Source organism: Chlorocebus sabaeus, chromosome 22, assembly GCF_047675955.1.
Source record: "Chlorocebus sabaeus isolate Y175 chromosome 22, mChlSab1.0.hap1, whole genome shotgun sequence".
NCBI classification, from domain to species: domain Eukaryota; kingdom Metazoa; phylum Chordata; class Mammalia; order Primates; family Cercopithecidae; genus Chlorocebus; species Chlorocebus sabaeus.
In genome coordinates, this window is record NC_132925.1 from 69,758,727 (window position 1) to 69,778,653 (window position 19,927).

The following is a 19,927-nucleotide window of genomic DNA, read 5'->3' on the forward strand; positions in this document are numbered from 1 at the left end:
AGCTCACACTCTCAGTGTGTCAGAACTGTCCCCAACCTGGGCAACGAAATCAGAAGTGGACTGAGGGGCTACTATGAAAGGCCCCCAAAACATGTGCTACATCATTGTGAAGCTTTCCTTTATCTGTCCAAAGAGAAGAGCTCTCCCAAGGTCCTCTGAGCTTAGCCCTGTTGCAGCACTTCCTAGAGTTGATTGTAGTTGTTGGTTTAGCACTGTCTTCCCTGTACCGGGCTCTGAACTCTTGAGGAACATACCCTGCTGTAGAGCAGCTGGCCCCTACCACAGTTCCTCAAATGTTTGTTAAATGAATCAATCCACAAAGCTTATCCTAAGCCACTGCATGGTACTAACCATCAAACTCCACATATTTTGAACACAGATTGAAAAGATAACAACTCATTAATAGAAAGTGTAAGATCTGCAGCCCTAGCTATCAAATATATGACCAAATACTTTTCACTCAAATCAAAATGCTACAGTAAAGTTGTTTTCTTCCCAGCCTTTGTAATTTAAGAAATACTAAGTAAAGGAGACAGAGAAAGCAAAATCCTCTAGGCTGAAGGAGTTTAAAATTCACGGTTCAATACATCTTTATTATATTTTTATAAAATCTTTGTTGCTATAAACTCAATCGATAAAAAGTTACCTTTAAAATAATTTAAGCAAGTGGCTATATTTTTTTCTATTCTAGACTTATTCAAATTAATTTAAAATATTTTTTTTTCCTGTACTCTTCTCCTCCTGTTTGCTTGATGTACTCTGACATAAATTCAATACAAATATCGGTGGCTGTTCAGAGGGGCAGCCTAGAAATGTTAATTGGCTGATCAAAATAACAGCCTCATCCTAATTCTAGGCAGCTCTCATCCCTAAAAGAATCATGTTCCCAAATTCCTATAAATTTAAAAATAGAATTCCAGTGCCTTTGATTGAGTGTGCCAGTTTGCATTATTTTTCCATTTTATAAAACTTATGGTTGGAAAAAAATGTGCATTGCACATAAAAATGTGTAAAACACAACTCATAAGTAATCTTTACAGTTAACTTGAAATTATTACATAGCTGTTGGTTTTTTATAATTTTAGGTGTTCCATTCAACAACTCTTTTTTGCATACTTACTGTGAGCCTGGTACTGTGCTGATGGCGGTATTTATTCTTAAGCATGAAGAACCACTCTGCCATTTCAAACTCTGTCAGTCCACAGTGTTTTAATGTCTTATCATCGAACTCTCTTGGAAGGCCAAGTTGATTTCATTTAGAAAAGCTAACCAAATCCCACTAATTAGGCATACACCTAAAATAAGGATTTTTTTTTCCCTGCAAAGATGTTTGCCATCTGTTAAAACTGATAGTCACTACAATTTTAAGCAATGGCTATACTTAGCTTTACATTTCAGTTCTTACCTAGTCTTTTCTTTGTCCAGAAGTATTTCACCCTCTCCTGTGTGCCTGTTATACATAACATAAAATTTACTGTTTTAACAATTGTAAGTGTACAATTCAGTGGCACTAAGTACATTCACAATGCTGTGCAACCATCACTCTATTTCCAGAAATTTTTCATCATCCCAAATGGAAACTTTGTACCCATTAAATAACTCCTCATACCCCCCATCTCCCTCAAACCCTGGTAATCTCTATCCTATTTTCCATGTCTGTGAATTTACCTATTACAGGTACCTCATATAAGTGGAATCATACCACATTTGTCTTTTGTCTGGTTTATTTCATTTAGCGTAATATTTTTAAGGTTCATTTATGTTGTAGCATGTATCAGAATTTTATTCCTTTTTATGGAAGAACAATATTCTATTGCATGTCTATACTGCATTTTGTTTATGAATTCTTCTGTTGATGGACACGGGTTGTTTCCACCTTTTGGCTATCGTGGATAATGTTGCCATCAACCTTTTACAAGAACCTGTTTGAGTCCTTGTTTTTAATTCCTTTGGGTATGTACCTAGGAGTGGAATTGCTGGACTACATAGTAAATCTATGTTCAGCATTTGGAGAAATTGCTGAACTGCTTTTCACAGCAGCTGTACAATTTTACATCTCACCAGCAATGCACAAGAGTTCCAATTTCTCCGTATCTTTGCCAACAATTGTTATTTTCTTTTTTAAAAAATAATAGCCAACATAATGAGTGTGAAGTGGTATCTTATTATGGTGTTGATTTGCATTTTCCTAATGACTAATAATGTTGAGTTGAGCATCTTTTCATATGTGTATTGGCCATCTGTATATATTCTATGGACAAATGTCTATTCAAGTCCTTTGCCTATTTTTGAATTGGATTATTTCTTTTCATTGTTGTTGAATTGGGTTTTGGTGTTAGACAAACACATGCTTAAAATTCAGTTCCACCATTTACAGACCTATGGAGTTAATTTAAAATTCCCGAGCCTCAGTTTCCTCGTTTGTAAAATGAGGCCATTAATAACCACCTCAGGATATTGATGTCAGACATAAGTGAGATAATGATGTAGAATTACCTAATAGCATGTGTGGCATATGGTCAGGACTCAACAGATGTAGTTATATTTTGAAAATATTAGCTATTTGTTCTTAGCTATCTGGTTATATTTGTAGAAAGTGAAGCAAAATGATCACCTATCAGAACCAGTTGCTTAATCTAGTTTCTTAAGGTGGTCCGCAATGTCCTTCCATCTTAAAGAAAATTAACAAAGAAGAAAACTAAAGTTAGAGGCTAGTTCCCAGTCTGTCAATCACTTAAGCAACAAAAAAGAAAATCTGAATAGGGCAATAAATAATGTGTTAAATTTTTTAACTTTATAAACACTTGATTTGATAACACTAAACACTCATAGTTATTTTTATTATTTATTTAACTTTTCTTATTCACACCTGGACAAATTTATTGGCAAAAATATCAAACCAAGCTTTACATTGTCATGCCAATTTCTCTCACTAGCACTCATACAAGATAACTATTCCATAGAGTATGAATCAAAATTAAATTCATTTAAAAGTATCATTGAAATTCAACTTATTTTCTTTACAGTGGAGGAAGCTGGAATAAATGTAAATTCAAGAAAACAATTCTAGAAGTGAGAATCTATCAGGTAATGGACAGAGAAATGATTTCTAATGCAAACCATACTCAAACAGTAAAGAGCAAGGATTTCAACCAATTCTTCCTATTGGAAGTTAAAATTATACCCCAAAGGACCTAATTCAATAAGCAGCTATTTTCACCAACAAATTAAGCGATTTTTTTTTTCTTTTTTTTTGACAGAGTCTCACTCTGTCACCCAGGCTGGAATGCACTGGTGTGATCTCGGCTCACTGCAACCTCCATCTCCCAAGTTCAAGTGATTCTTGTGCCTCAGCCTCTCAAGCAGTTGGGACTACAGGCACATGCCACCACCCCTCGTTAATATTTTGTATTTTTAGTAGAGACAGGATTTCACCATGTTGGCCAGGCTGGCCTCAAACTCCTGGTCTCAAGTGATCTGCCCACCTCAGCCTCCCAAAGTGGGAGCATTACAGGCATAAGCCACCATGCCCAGCCAAATTAAGGGATAATTAATAGAAAGATAATGCTACTTTCTGGCTAAATGGGAGGTTTAGAACACTATTCTAGCTCTCAACAGAGAGGAGAGAACTTTGAAGGGACATTAAACTAAGAAAAGATTCCACATTGGTCTCAGCCACTGTTTAAATATTAGGCATAATGGTATTTTTAAAAGACTTTAAAATTTGATATGACATCTAGCCAAAGAGAAGAGAATTTACTCTTGTTATTATGTATGTGTCTGGCTGAAAAGAAGGAAGGGTTAAGTGTATTATCATCTGATAAAAGCCAATGAATTGTGCAATGAAATTATTTATTTTCAAGTCCAATCTGTGACTTGATACTTCCTATCTCACGTCATGATGCAGAAGAAGATATAGGATTAATTTTAAAATACATGAGCCTGCAATATGGTATAATAGTTTAGCTCATGGACACAGGAGTCATATGGTCCAAACACCAGATCTCCTAGTCACCTGGAACAAGTGTCTTAATCTCTCTAAGCGCAGACTGCTCAGTTGTCAAATGAGCTTAACAACTGTGCCTGCTTGAGTTCAATGGGCAATGTATGAAAGCACTCAGACCAGTAGCTGGCAATGATAAATATATTTTACCTCTTACTACTATCATTATCATCAGTGAGAAAACTCCATTGTGCGGATGACATTTTTACCTCTGGAAAAACATGAGACACATCTCATTTTGAATATGCCCAAAGAATGAGAATGAAAATATTTGGAGAGGCTTCATCCCCCAGACTAAGAAAGAATTCTGTCAGTTTTTGCTGTGGTTAGCACAAAGAGAATATAATACACAGCCCAAACGAATGACTTCTACCAAAATCTTCCATTAAATGCTTCATTTTACCTCTTAATTTCTCAAATTTAGGGATTTTTTTTTTCAACTAATGCATAACCAGGCATTTCCTGGGCCTGGATGTGACACAACTCTGTGGCATAGACAGGAATTTGCCACCTACCCACAAACCTTTTGATAGGACAAGGGTCTCACAGCCACAAATTCTCCCCGTTAGTTCATCCCTCTGGCTGCAATTGTGTGAATGGTCTTAGGAATGTATCTCCTGCCTAAAGTAAAGACCTGAAAGCAAACAACATATTCAAAGAAGCACAAGGCACATCATTCCCACGAAGAGAGAGTAAAGCCTCAATTGCTATTCCATGTCAAATAACTTAAGGTGTTTTTTAGCTGTCTAAAATTCAAGAAGGAAAAACAAGAAAGAAAAAAAAAAGAAAAAGGAAGGAAGGAAGGAAGGAGAAAGAAGGAAAGAGAAAGAGAAAGAAAGAAAGAGAAAGAAAGAAAGAAAGAAAGAAAGAAAGAAAGAGAGAGAGAGAGAGAAAGAAAGAAAGAAAGAAAGAAAGAAAGAAAGAAAGAAAGAAAGAAAGAAAGAAAGAAAGAGAGAAGAGAAGGAAGAGAAGGAAGAGAAGGAAGAGAAGGAAGGAAGGAAGGAAGGAAGGAAGGAAGGAAGGAAGGAAGGAAGGAAGGAAGGAAGGAAGGAAGGAAGGAAGGGACTTTGATGAGGTAAAGTATTAAGTGGCTTTTAACTGAAAATGCAAAGCCATTCACATTTGCCCTAATACTGCCTAAGTGTATGTTGCAAAGCCTTTTAAATACTGTATATTTCAATATTACCCCCAAATGAAAATGGCTTTGAGATGTCTTCTGTATTCTTTGCTGGGGCCCGAAAAGAAATCACCGCATTACCTTGCATTTGCTCTTAGAGTCATTAGCCTTAGACAGCACCATCATTTAAGAAATTTATCATCAGTGCTGTCCTTCGCACAATGTATTAGTGCAATACATTATAGGAGCACCTTACTCTGATGATGTATGGCTTCTAAGATGGCAACATCTGGGGATGAATGGGCCTAAGAATAGATTTGGTGTAAGAGAATAAATGCATAAATCCACCTTGGTAGTGTTATTCTAAAATAAACCAGTATTTGTTGCTATCAACCTACTCCAACCCTCATAACCATCTTTACAACTGTTTGATGTAGTAAAATGATTCTTCATGACATTAAAATGATTTTTGATGACAAAGAGGGAAGGTTTCTAAAATGCGTGGGTTGGTGCATTGAGAGATAACCTAGCACAAGCTTGATGATAAATTTCAGTCACGGCTTTCAAGAAAACTCTAATTCAGTCCACCTCTTGCTCACTTAAATTTTTCAGTAGATTCTCCAAAAGAGAGAAAGGAGATTAACATCCAATGTCTTCAAGGGCATTAGAACAAAAATTGAGTCACAATTAATTAGTCTATACCAAATTCTCACTTTCTACGTGGCTGATGATACATTTTTCCTAAAGCTCAATTCTCCCATTTCCATTCTTCAAAGTCCAGGATGCTTCCCTCTCCATTACTTTGTCTAAATCGGACACAAATATTTTAGCTAACTACTGAAATAAATCATTATGAACATTCAACCTCAAAGAAAATTATAGCAAATGAAAATGCCTTAATGTCCTGATTCATGGATAGGAGTATGATCTGCAGGGTCACAGACTTCTTTGTTAAAATGGTTTTAAAGAACCCATTTTACAAACTCCCAGTATAGTCTGGGAAGCGGCCCTACTTCCTCATTTTAAGCACTGAGCCTCAAGGAGTCAGTGCTAAAATGATGTCCCAGTTCAATTTGTTGCCTTATTCCACCATCCGGGGATGCTTCTTTAACTGGGTTTAATCAATATTCATTACGCTAAGAGAAAAAGAAAAGATTGATAGAATAAAATGTCATGCTTGCACCATCACACAATTATGTCAATTAATATATTTCCACCAAGCATGTTGACATTGCCAACCGGTTCAGAATCTTAGTGTGGTAAACTCAGAGGACCCTGGCTCCTTTTACTGCATGATCATCAACATGAGTCTCTAAAGAGACTTGGAGCTTCCATCAGCATCTCTCGGGCTACCATAAGATTATCATATTATGTGACCTTAACAATTTTCCTCCCACAGGATGTTGTGGACAGAGAAAAAAAATCCTAGTCTAGACCACTTGTCTGTGGTGATCATGGACTTGATATGTCTTCAATATTTCTGCAGTCTGTCATCTAAACCAATACCCTCTGCTATTTGGAAAAGCTTTACTAACCAGCAGGAAATCTTGATTTCAGTGGGAAAGAAACATAGAGGCAGACAGAGAGGCAAGTGAGAAAGACTGAAACAGAGGAAAAAGTAGAAAGGAGGAAGGAATGGAAAAAAAACGAATAAAATAAATAAATTCCTGACCTTCAAACTGTCTTATATTCAATTGGCTAACAACTACACTAAATCAGGAACACTAGTTCCTGAAATCAGAAATCCTGTTCTCAGAAGTTAAAACAGAATATATTAAATGTCTGGAGAGCAGCAGTAAATATCATTTTCCAGTGACATTATTTCCTTTCATAAAATAAATTAGCACCTTAGCAAAATAAAATATCTAAGGAAGAAACACATCATTGTGTCATTAAATGATTTTCCAAAATTATTTTCTCTCTTTTTTTACTTTTATAAATTACGAAAATTTCACCGTTTGTCATTTCCATTACCCTTGAACAACACAGTTTTGAAATGCATGGGTCAAGTATGTGCTGATTTTCTTCCATCTCTGCCACAACAAGACCAACCGCTCCTCTTTCTCCTCCTCCTCGGCCTACTCAATATGAAGATGGTGAGAATGAAGACCATATCATGATTCACTTCCACTTAACAAATAGCAAATATATTTTCCTTATAATTTTCTTAATAACATTTTATTTTCTCTAGCTTACTTTGTTGTAAGAATACAGTATATAATACATATAACATACAAAATATGTATTAACAGACTGTATGTTCTCAGTCAGGGTTCTGGCCAGCAGTAGGTTATTGCAGTTAAGTTTGTAGTGAGTCAAAAGTTACACTCAGATTGTCGACTGCATGGGAGTTGGCGCCCCAAACTCCAATGTTGTTCAAGGGTCTTCATCTTTCTGTTTCCTATTTTCTGACTTCTTTCTGGGAATAGGCGTTATGGTTTAAGATGGTTGTTAGCTACTTAAACATAAAACAGGCTAGGCACGGTGGCTCACGCCTGTAATCCCAGCATTTTGGAAGGCCGAGGCGGGTGGATCACCTGAGGTCAAGAGTTCAAGACCAGCCTGGTCAGCATGATGAAACCCCTTCTCTACTAAATACAAAAATTATCTGGGTGTGGTGGCAGGCACTTGTAATCCCAGCTACTCAAGAGGCTGAGGCAGAAGAGTCGCTTGAACCTGGGAGGGAGAAGTTGCAGTGAGCCAAGACTGTGCCTCTGCACTCCAGCCTAGGTGAGGAGAATGAAACTCCATCTCAAAAAAAATAAAAATATAAAAACATAAAACAACTGGAGACTCAGCATTAACATAAAACTATGGTATTTATTCCAAAATAACTTTTTCTCTAGATTCTTTTAAGTGACAATATGCCTCAGACTTTATCACATCCGCCAACTGGCAAACATTCTGGAATTCACAGATTTTATCATAAAATAACATGCCCTTTGTACCTATGTAGATCTCAGACAATGGTGTTGTCTATGGGAAGCTCAAGGCCTCTTCCAGTCCCTTCTTCTCCCCTTTCAGCAAGAATGGGGCAAGCTCATGACCTCAGCAGTCTTAGGTCATCTTCCACCTCTTCTCACAATTGACTAAACAGCCCCAAGGAATCAAACAAATGAGTTTCTGCCTCTCTCACTCCTTTCCCTCTGCATCTCTCATTTCGCTACCAGTGTTAAGATCCAAGATCTGCACAAGGTAGGAGGAAATAGATTATTTGGTTTAGATTCTCATCTCTGGAAAACAAAGCAAAAAGTCTTTCTTGGAACCAGCCTAAATGACGGTCTTCTATGTTGAGGTTTAAAATTCGAATGCTTTCCTTTGCCTCTTCCACGTATGAATCTTTCAAGGACCTTGTGCAGAACCACAGATTGGGGGAAGCAAAATTCAGCTGAGAGGCAGCAAAGCATGGTGACTGGGAGGGGTCTCCTGGCATCAGAGGCTTTGTTGCTTACTAGCTCCGTGTCTTTGGGCAAACAGCTTATTTTCTCAAATCCTACATTTCATTTGGTGGTATATGATGAGTTGTTGACAAATATCAGCTAATTTTATAATTATTTTTGAGGTACTGCTGGTCTAATATCATCTACTAGTTTCTATTCCAATCAGAAGTTATACGTCTGCCTAATGTTTAATTTGTGACAACTACCAGAAGTGGATTTATAAAAACAGAGAAGATAAATAATGAAAAATCATAGGAAACTATCATGCTTTTATCATCATATATCAGAGAAAAGCATGCAATGGTTCCATTTCCACTATATGTCTAGACTTGTGCTACTTATTGTAGAAATATAAAAGAAATGTGAGACATTGTTCTTTGGGTCAAAGAACTGCCAATCTAACTGAGGAAATGAGACAGACAGAATAATGAGAGTGTAATCCCAGGCGGAACTGCATAGACCTGTTACTGATTGAGGCAGATGTGAAATTAGGGATAGACCAGTTTGAGTACAATGGTTAGGAAAAAGATAGGAAGGAAGAGCTGCACCAAACCTGAATACGAAGGTCAGCTGGAGACAGGCAGAAGGAAAAACTATGGGCACTCTGGGAGGAAGGCTCAATATGAACAGAAGGACAGAGACAGAAATGGACATGGTGTAGGTTGTAAGACTCAATAACGGGTTGGCAAACTATGGCTTGCAGTCCAAATTTGACCCAGGCCTATTTTTGTAAATAAAGTTTTATTGGAATACATACACATGACAAAAGAAATGGACATGGCAAGAGCTGGAAATAGAGATGATACCTTGCTTCAAACAACAAGCAGATGCAGCTAAATTTCTGATAGTGGACAAATGGGAGCCACCGATAGTTAACTGAATCAAGGAGAAGTATGAGGAGAAGTTACAGCAGAGTTAGGATTCACATTTTTACTTACTATGAACACTGCCTCCCAGATGTTAATTTTGAACAGTGGCATGAGTAATAGCTACACACTAAGAAATTCATGACTACAGGAAATAAAGGAAACATATTTTAAATAAAATAAAGAATATAAAGAAATAAAGAAACATAAGATTCCTAGTCTTAGAGACTGGAAATTATTTGCACTTTTCACTAAAATGAATTTTAAGAAGCCAACTTCAAAGCAGAGATTATGAGATGAGTTGAGATTTTGCAATTCTAGTCATAGCGATGTTTTAGTGTCTAGTGGAATGCTGCATTAACAGGAAATCTGGACCCAATTCTTCTAACCATTATCTTAATTCAAGGTAATTACATGGAATTCCAACCCAACTTTTTCTTCACAAGAAATGTATCCATTCAATCTTTCCTTCATCCCCAGAATAAAATGATAACAAAAACAATTTTTACATGGCAGAGCTATTCCACTTGCAAATGGTGTCAGCTAATATTTTGTTTCAAAATGAGAAAAGTCAAACCACATGGAACTTGAATCTTTTAGAATGGCTTAGGCCCTTTAGCTGTGCACCAAACTTGGTCAGAATCAGTGAATTATTTAATGGTATTCTTGAGAAACAACCCAAAAAGACATGGTGAAATGATAAGATGCTAAGTCCAAAGGGACTTTATTTCATCTAGTCAATTAGAATTGCCTTTGGAATTTATGATACAAGTCAGAGTGCTACACAGATTTTGCAATATGAAATAAAATTAGCTCCATAAATGTTCCCAACTGAAAGAGCAAAAGAACCAAAAAAACATGAGAGATGGTTGTCTCTCTTCTCTACTGGCAGTATCACAATACAATTTCTTGATGAAATCAAATTATGTACATTTGGGGGGCTTGTTGGGGGAATATCATGTTGTCATTTGAATCCCCTGAATTACCGTGGAGAATCGGTTTGTAGAAATCCCTGTATATTCTAGCCCCAACTCAAGGACAACAGATTATTGGAGGAACAAAATCTTTAAATTGGTAAAAAAACAAAAGGCACTTCTTGTTAAGATGTTGCCTTCCAGCAAGCACTACTAACACTCAGCAGGTGATGTGAAACTCTGTCACCTACCACCTCCGTTCTGGTGCCTAAGCAGGTTTAGATCTCAAAGTCTTTCTTCCCCTTGATAAGAACTACTTCTTAAAAATGTTGATGAAGATTTCATAGGTTTCTTTGAAAATAATTATTGAAAAAGAAATGGCCCCCAGGTTTTATCTATGCATAGCAATAAGTCTCAGCTGCAAGCAAGTTTTTTTAAGTCAAGATTTTTGCTTCCAAAAAAACAGATTTGTACAAATGCATTTAAAAACCTTATTAATTGAAGCAGGCTACAGTCCAATTACTCTGGTGGCTTGAAAACAATCCCAAAATAATAAAATATATAATGATGATGGTTGTTTTTCCCTGTTAATATCACCACAATCTGAGAAATTCTTTGAGCCGTTGCACTGAAAATGATTTGGATCCTTAAAGACAATTAATTACAGAAGACCAAAGCGAGGTCTTGAAAAGTGAAAAAACTAAATATAATCAGGCCTAGTAGAAATACATTTGGCATTATTTAAACAAGCTATGTTTTTCTTGACTGCTCTTTTAGCATTTTGCCACTTCCTCATTTTGCCACAGATGTTTTATTTTATAAGTGGATGAACTTCATCATTTTCATTGACTAAAATGTCTAAAAATAGGTAAACAGTTATAAAAACAGCAAAAGGTTAACAAGGCTGAAACAGAGGCCATATGCTGGCTTCTTTCTTGAAAAGTAAACATATCAAACTGAAATAAAAGAAAATCTAATATGAAAAAATATATTCTAACTGAAAATGAGAACTCATTACACTAATTATGACAGGAAATGTGTTTTGGTAGCCTCTTACTGAAAAAGGTTTTCTCACGTCTCACATCCTCCCTTCTCTTCCCACCTCCCCACCCTGAATGTACACACACAGAGGGAATGTTTTCCATGAACAGCCAATGTGGTGAAAAGAGGAAACGCTCTAAAGTCACTTTCCATGGAAAATAAAATTCCAACGTTTAACTCCCTTCTTGAAGCTATGGCATCATAATCTCCAGAGGGCCTCTGCTAGAATACAAATATTTCATTTCATTCACCATTATCAACACTTTCAGAACTTGGTTCTGCCATTTTCTCACTCTCTGGCACTAAGACACTTGCTTAAACATTCTAAATCTCATTCCTTCATTGGTAAATAACAAGGTATGTTTATATAAGGATGCACGTTTCCTATAGTTGTTGGGAAGATGACGTGGAATGATGTCCATAAAAGGCTTACTTTGCATCATGCCTGAATTTTAAAAGGTGCTCAATCAACAGTAGTTGCTACTGCTATTATCATTATTATTATTAATTATTATTGTTACTATTCTCATTAGCTAATGGGAAAGGAATAAGATCCAAGTGGGCTCAATCAGATGATTAGAAGGCGAAGAGAAATGTGTGGATGACAGCCATGGAGGATGAGAAGTTTGCAGGCTCTGCCGTCCCACGCTGCACAGGGAGCGGAAGACTCTGTAATCAACACCACCACCTCTTTGACAAGTTTGCCTGCAGCCAGGCCTGGCTCTGTTGACTCATCTGCCACTACCACAGATGCCACAGTCTCCATATTGGTGGGCAGACTAATAGAAGAAAATCAGTGCAAATCCAGAGCATTTGGATAATTTCAGCTCCTTTGGTCATTTCCTAGGAGAGGTCAAAAATTGTACTCTTTTGTCTAGGGTGGCTGAAGACCCATGTTCCTGTTGAATTTTTGCTTCCTGTTTTAATCTCTTAGCTCTTGATTGTGGAAAAATAATTGAGGCGATAGAGAGGGTTAAAGGAAAGAATAAAAGGGAAAAAACATGACTTTTAGATCCATATTTAGTATTCTTTTCTGCAAGATTCACCTGAGGATTTGGCTAATCACATATTTGCAATTGGTGCTCAGTCCAGTCCCTCATATGCTGCAGGAACACCATCATTTCTCTGGCTGTGATGCACAAGTGCATTTTTAACTCTACCTTTATGGCCTTTGGATCGTTTCTGCCTATGAAAATAGAGCCAAGCAAGAATTTCCTGAGCTTCTGGGTTCTGGACTTGAAGAAGCATTTCTTCACAGAGAGTATTCAGAGAACTCACATTACACCAAATTTTGACAATTGTTATCCGAGCTGCCAATAAGTGTGAGAAAGGCTGTCAAACAAAGCCAAATGGAGTTCCTTACTGCAAGACTTCTCAGAGCCTTGAATGTGTTAATGTGGAATATTAATTCCTAAGAACAGCACTTCTGGCCATCCAGTACTTTTTTTTAAATCACAGAGCATTTCCCCAAAATGCTGAGGAAAGTGCCAAGATGTTTGTTTTTGTTTTTGTTTTTGTTTTTGTTTTGAGACGGAGTCTCGCTCTGTCACCTAGGCTGGGGTGCAGTGGCGTGATCTCGGCTCACTGCAAGCTCCGCCTCCCGGGTTCACACCATTCTCCTGCCTCAACCTCCTGAGTAGCTGGGACTACAGGCGCCCGCCACCACACCCGGCTAATTTTTCATATTTTTAGTAAAGATGGGCTTTCACCATGTTAGCCAGGATAGTCTCAATCTCCTGACCTCGTGATCTGCCCGCCTTGGGCCCCCAAAGTGCTGGGATTACAGGCGTGAGCCACCGCACCCGGCCCCAAGATGGTTTTACATCTAAATTTGCTCATTTTGTCTTAACTTATGTTGATTTGGTAACCTAAGTTCATAAAATCTATTTAAGGAAAGAATTTTAAAATCTCATAATCATCCTTAGTAATGCTGGTATGAAGCTTGTTCAGGACACAGAACTCTGAATCTTTAACTAACACCACAAGTCTTGAGATATATACAAAGATGGACAACTCGTGCAATATCATACACCTGAATTCTATGAAAAACATTTTTCTTAAACTTCAGTGTAGACACTTGAGGATTAAAGCCAGAAGTTACTTTGAGAGTTGGAGGAAAGACAGGGTGATTTGTTCTGTCCCTAAAGACATTCTCCATAAGTGGCCCCTTTTCAAACTCCATGGAGTGGACAGGCACAGGCAAGTGCCTCGTTTATATGTTCATGCTCTCCCATAACCTACAGAACAGATCCGAGGCATATGGATTTGGTTGAAACGTGTGAACTTGGCTTACGGTAATGGTTTTGTTTTGCCTTCAGGCAAATACATTGAATAAAAGAATAAATGTATGTCTTGAGGAATCAGGGACTATGCTCTCCAGAAGCAGACAACTTCTCTGAAGTCTCCTCCTAGTGAACAGGGTTGATTTTGCCTGAAATCCCCTCTTCCTCCTTCAGTCAGTCAGCAAGTTTTATTTATCTTTTAGATGCCTCCATGTCTTGGGGGTTGGTGAAGGAAAGAGTCCAGACATTCTTACACCAGTGGAAGGCAGATGATGTTAGCCAATTGAATTCCCTCTGTCCTCAAGATAAAATCCTGTGTCACAGGTCACTAGGTGTGGGAAGTTCTCTCTCCGCTTTTGTAGATAGTAAGGATCTTAAGCCTGGAGTAAAGACCATCATTGCCATAAGGGCAGAGATGGCCTTCTTATAAATGAAAGCAATACTGAGGAGAACAGACTTGGAAGATGGCAAAGTAAAGAGTCCTGATGACAGTGTTCAAACTCTACCCTGTAGGTCTTTAACCCATCTCTGCCTCTAATAAGAGGAACCAAGCAAGAATTTCCTGAGCTTCTGGTTTCCGGACTTGAGGAAGCATTTTTTTTTTTTTCCACAGAGGGTTTTCGAGAGAGCCCTTGGATCTAGCCACAACTCTGAAATATATCCCTCCAAAGTTTCAACTTACAGGCACAGTAGTGTCTTTTCTGTTTCAGCTAGTTTGAGCTGGGATTCTAAAGCTGCAGTAAGAAAGTGGCTGAATAATCCACTCCTATTCTTAAAAATTCATGCAAAATTTGCATTCTCCTTCATAATACATCCATGTGTGTTTTAAAAAGAAAAATATGTTAAATTATTTACCTTTCAGTAAAGTTGACTTTCCAGGAGGATGTGCCAGGTTTATACAGTGTCTTCTCTCACCCCTCGCTCACTGCTGAGGACCCCAGTTTTGAGTTGCATGGTTGTGGAATAAGAATGTAACAGTGCCTTTCTGAGACTTTCAGTCTTACTATCCTGAAGGAAAGAGAAGGAGAAGCTGAATGAAAGAAGATGAAGAAGAATTACATCCTAGGGAGGCTCACGTACTGGCCTCCTTTGCCTGGAGCTCCACTGACTACAATTCATAAAGCAACATGACTGACTGTTACTGAGCACTTACTATGTGCCAAATGCTTTATATGTATGATTTTACTCCTCATAACAACCTTTGAGGAGGCTACTATTATTGCTTCTAGTTTATAATTTTTTAAAAAAAGAAACTCATTCAGACTTTAAAAAATTATGCAAGACTACAAACCTAAAAATAACAAAGCCAGAGTCAAAACCTAGACAAATTAGGAACCTAAAATCATCATTATCATCAACATCATCATTATCATGATCACATTTATTATATGCCAGAAACTGCTCAAGTGTTTTACCTAAATAATGGAACAGGTAGTTAATTTTATCCTTTTCTCAAAAATGGGAAAACCAAAATTAACTTTGCTTAAAATGACACAGCAAGTATGTTTCAAAACTAGATGATCTTGCTCCAGAGTCTACAAACTTGATAGTAGATTATTGATCATAGTTTTCTTCTTTCCTTAGCCTTTTAGGGTAGATAAAAAGGAAGAACAGTGCTTCCTTGTAAGGTAGAAGAGGGCCCAAGACCCTTACACCAACCTATCTATGTACGAGAACTTCCCATTGACAACTAAAGGTAAGAAACAGAAAACTTTGCACAGCAAAGCCTCACCATTGTCTACATCACACTCAAAGTTGCACCTTCTACAGTGTGACCCAATTCATGTCTTCTGATTTCACTGGGTCATGTCAAAGACCCTTCTTGGTAGTAGAATAAAACGGGGCAAGTAGTTATATTAGTTTTCTATGGCCGATGTAACAAATTACCACAAATTTAGTGCCTTAGAAAAACAAAAATGTATTACCTTACACATCTAGAGGTCAGACATCGCAGTGGGTCAGCAAGGCTGTGTTCCTTCTGGAAGCCTTAGGTGAAAATCTGTTTCCTTACCTTCTCTAGCTTCTAGAGGCTTCTTGCATCCTTGGCTTTTGTCCCTTCCTTCATCTTTAAAGTCCACAGTGTAGTATCTTCAAGTCTTCCTTTGACTCTGACCCTTGTGGCTTCCTCTTTCCCTCATAAGGACCCTTGTAATGACATTGAGCCCACCTGGATAATCCAAAAAACAAAAAACAAAAAAAATAAAAAAACCACTTCCCAGCTCAAGATTCTTAATCTCATCTACAAAGTTCCCCTTCCCTTGTAAAGGTAATATACTCAGAGGTTCCAAGGATTAAGATGCGGACATCTTTGAGGAGCCATTATTTTGATTCCCATATACCTTCCCCAGGGGCCAACAGACACGGCTGCTTGAAAATAACTTCAAGCTTCATTATTTCAGTTTTGAGTCACATCTCTCTCCTCCAGCTCCAGATCATGGATTGGAACCAGAAGGCTCTCCTGCTAAGTCCAAGAGGGAGCTAGAGAAAGGGGTTGAGACCATTCACACCATTATCCCTTTTTCTTCTGGCCTAAAGGTCATTATAACCTTTAACTCACAGCATTGCCATTTCTGGTTGTCAGATGCATTCATCTCTGGGTATTTACTGCATCTGAAACTTCCAGAGTAAGTTTACACACTTCTCTCTTTAATACTTGTGTTTTCAAACACAGTATGAGCAGTGATTATTTCCTTCTTTAGGTCTGAGATCACTGTGCTTTCCATACTTCATAATAGCAAGTGATTTATTTGTTTTAGAGCCTGTGTTCTTGGATTCCCTCCCAGGCTATGTTTGAATGGCATTATAGAATTTTGCCAATCTTTGTTTTCTTTGCTACAATATCAGAGAAATGGAATTGAAATACCCACAGTTTTCAGACACTTCTTAACCAATTGACTTCACTTCCATAGTAAAAAAAAAAAAAAAAAAAAAGTAAACTCTTAATTTCAGTCTCACATAAAATTATGGAGTCTCTTCACGCTCTTAAATCTTGGACTAAATGAAAGCAGTCATGGGTCAAAGTTGGCTTTAAATTATACATTCTGAAAGACGAATAAAAAAAAACAAACTCTCCTTACCCACATATTAGGGCTGAGAAGGGCCCTACATTTAAGAACATCATTTGTCCTAACAATAGGTATTTTCAAAGCTTTGACCAAATCTTTGGAATTCAAAGGAGACCTGGAATGGAGTTTTAAGGGAGAACTAAGGAAAACTGCATTACTCTGCATAAGAAAGTGGAAGACTTTTTGTTTTTGTTTTTTTTATTTCCTTAGAGGCAGCCATAGACAATATATAAATAAATGAAAGTCATGGTGTCCCAATAAACTTTACAAAAAAAAAATAGATGATAGCATGTACCTCAGAAATATGTAGAACTATTATGTGCCTATAGTAATTAAAAATAAAATGGTATAAAAAGGTGAAGAACCCTTGAATAATACTCCAAAGTATAAAAACCGGGGCAGTATATGGCTGACGTGGTTTGGCTGTCACCTTGAATTGTAATCCCTATAATCCCCAGGTGTCAAAGTTGGAACCAGATGAAGGTAACTGAATCATGGGGGCAGTTTCCCCCATGCTGTTCTCATGATAGTGAGTGAGTCTCCCGAGATCTGATGGTTTCATAAGCGACTGGCATTTCCGGTATTTGCACTCACTCCGTCCTGAAGCCCTGTGAAGAAGGTGCCTGCTTCTCCTTTGCCTTCTGCCATGATTGTAAGTTTCCTGAGGCCTCCCCAGCAATGCAGAACTGTGAGTCAAACTTCTTTCCTTTACAAATTACCCAGTGTAGGGCAGCAGTAAAGAATTACCCAGTTCTTTATAGCAGCATGAGAACTAATGAATACAATGGCATATACACCTCTCCGGAGACAATTACGGCAAAGAGATTACAATATGCTGAAATTACAAATAGGTTATTAACAGGGAGTTGGGGTGGTTTAACAGGAACCCTAAGACACAAGAACGACATCAGTGAAAATAGCATCCATCTTCCCCTCCGTGCTATGGCGAAGGTTTGGCAATAAACAGGACAGGTCTTAGGGTTGACCCAAGAGCACTGCTCCTGATAAACTATGGTTGTATTCCCTTTTGAGAAGTAGGAGTGGTGGAAATCACATAGACTTGGTTAACCACTAAGACCTGGGTATAAATCCTACTTCGACCTGTCATTAGCTGCAGGTCCTTGGACTACTTACTTCATCTGTGAGTCTTAGTATCCAGCTTCACCAAACTTTATAAGGCTCAGGAAAAATACAAAAGGACAGAATGCCATGAGGGAAGGGCAGGCCCTTAATGCACGTTCCCTTCCTCTTTCTTATGCTGTGGTTATTGGTTTCCCTTGGATGACTATTTAAAATAAGAGTCTGAAACACTCCACAAATGTGTGAGAGCACAGCTGCTCATCTAGCATTTCAGGTTTTCATTACGCAAACTGATAAGACTTATATTCTGTAATTGGTGCATGTTCTTTTTTTGCCTAATGACACTAATCTGTTTTTATCTTAGTCATTTAACTGAGTTTCATGATTAGCACGGGCAAGGTTTCAGGGATTTAAATCATTTGTTTGATGTTTTTTCTTTTAGGCATGTTTGATTATTTATTAAAATCGATAAAATCAGCTGTGTCAACTAGTTATTAAAACTATAATTCTTTTATTGGCTAATAGCAGGAGGGCTGAGGCAAAAGAAAAACTAAAACATTACATGAATTCTTGATTATGAAGCAAGTTTCTATAGGGGTGGCCTACATACTTTGCATTAACTGAAGCCTGTTTAGAACAAGTCTGTTCTATCTTTAGTCAATAAGGAAAGGACCAAGTGGGTAAGCATATGTGCAACTCATGTTCTAATTTATGCTTTAAAATAAAAACAAGTTTGAAAGAAGCAATGTGTTCTGGTCTTCAGAAAAGAAATACCAAGTACGTGCTAAGGGAGAGTGGTGAATAGTATCCAAAGATGACTTCCCTCCATTCCTTCCCACCCTGTACCTGCATGTCATTCCAACCACCAAGAGGTAAATGCTCTGCCCCTTTTTCTGAATCTGGTTCTGCCTGTGACCTGCTTTGGCTGATGGAATATGGTGGGGGTGACACTCTGCCAGTTCTGGTCAAGGTCTTCAAGAGGCCTTTAAGAGCTTCCACTTTGAATGTAGAAAGCCAGATGCCACGCTCTAAAAAAGCTTGGGCCAGAATACTAAATGATGAAACACCACATGGAGAAAGAAGGACACATGGTGAAGTTCAGAGATGCAATGTGGGACAAGCAAGTAGCATCTTCTTGTAGCTCCCAGCCCAGCCCACCCCATATGGAACAGAAGAACTGCCCAGATAAGCTCTACCAGCATTCCTAATGTAAGTACTGTGAATAATAATAAATTATTATCTTTTTAAGCCACTAAGTTTTTGGGTGCTCTGTTATTCATCAATATATAACTTAAACAAGGGCAGGAGGGATAAGAGAATGACCATAGACTTTCAGGTAACTTTTAAAATAAAATATTTCACTGAAGGAGTGAATTTCTGTTGGCCCAGGATTATCTCTTCCCTTCAATGAAATTTCAACAGAAAGAGCTCCTCTTACTGAAACATTGTAGGAAAGAGAGAGAACGCACACAGATGAGAAAACATTGGTCTAGGATTCAGAGTTCTGGCTCCAGCCCGGGCTCTGCCACTCAGTGAAACAATGCTGGATAAAGCAGTTCACCCTCTGGGCTTCCATTTTGTCATCAGTCAAATGAAAAAAAGTGGCTAAGAGGGTCATTTGGCCTAGAATTTTACAGCCTTAGGTGTAGATGCTGAAACATGAATCCTATGTATTGTTTTATATGTAATTAGAGAAAGATACTCAAGGATGGATAATAGGTAACGTTCTCCACAAAACTTTAAATTTGTGTCTCATTATCTGAACTCACTGCCTGTGTAATGTGGTGTTATAATTTGTTTTTAAAAACTATAACTTGTGACCAATGTAATTATGTTGCATTGTATTTTGTATGCTGACTAAATTTTAATTTGAAATTTTCAAACTTTAAAAAATGTTCTAAATATTGTAAGGTGGTTTAGGTATTTCTTTGTTTCTAACATTTTGGAAGTCTTAGAAGATAGAACTGATCTGTACCTCTTTTAAGCTGTAAGAAATCCTAGGTGTTAGTAGCTATGTTGTCTCTAGGATCCCTTTTAGCTCTATAAGTTGACTGTCACCCAGGTTTTCTTTCATTATTGTACCTACAGAACAATAAAGTACATATTGAATATAATTTGT

General features: G+C 37.7%; 1 long non-coding RNA gene across 1 annotated transcript in view; it reads right to left on the minus strand.

Moving 5' to 3' along the window:
• Positions 1–19,927, minus strand: part of LOC119625689 (uncharacterized) — a 381,097-nt gene that overhangs the window by 356,586 nt on the left and 4,584 nt on the right. The window contains exons 2-3 of the long non-coding RNA XR_012090503.1: positions 15,589–15,830; positions 14,519–14,671 (exon numbers count right to left, since the gene is read on the minus strand). This is a non-coding gene — a long non-coding RNA (uncharacterized lncRNA). The remainder of the gene's footprint in view (positions 1–14,518; positions 14,672–15,588; positions 15,831–19,927) is intronic.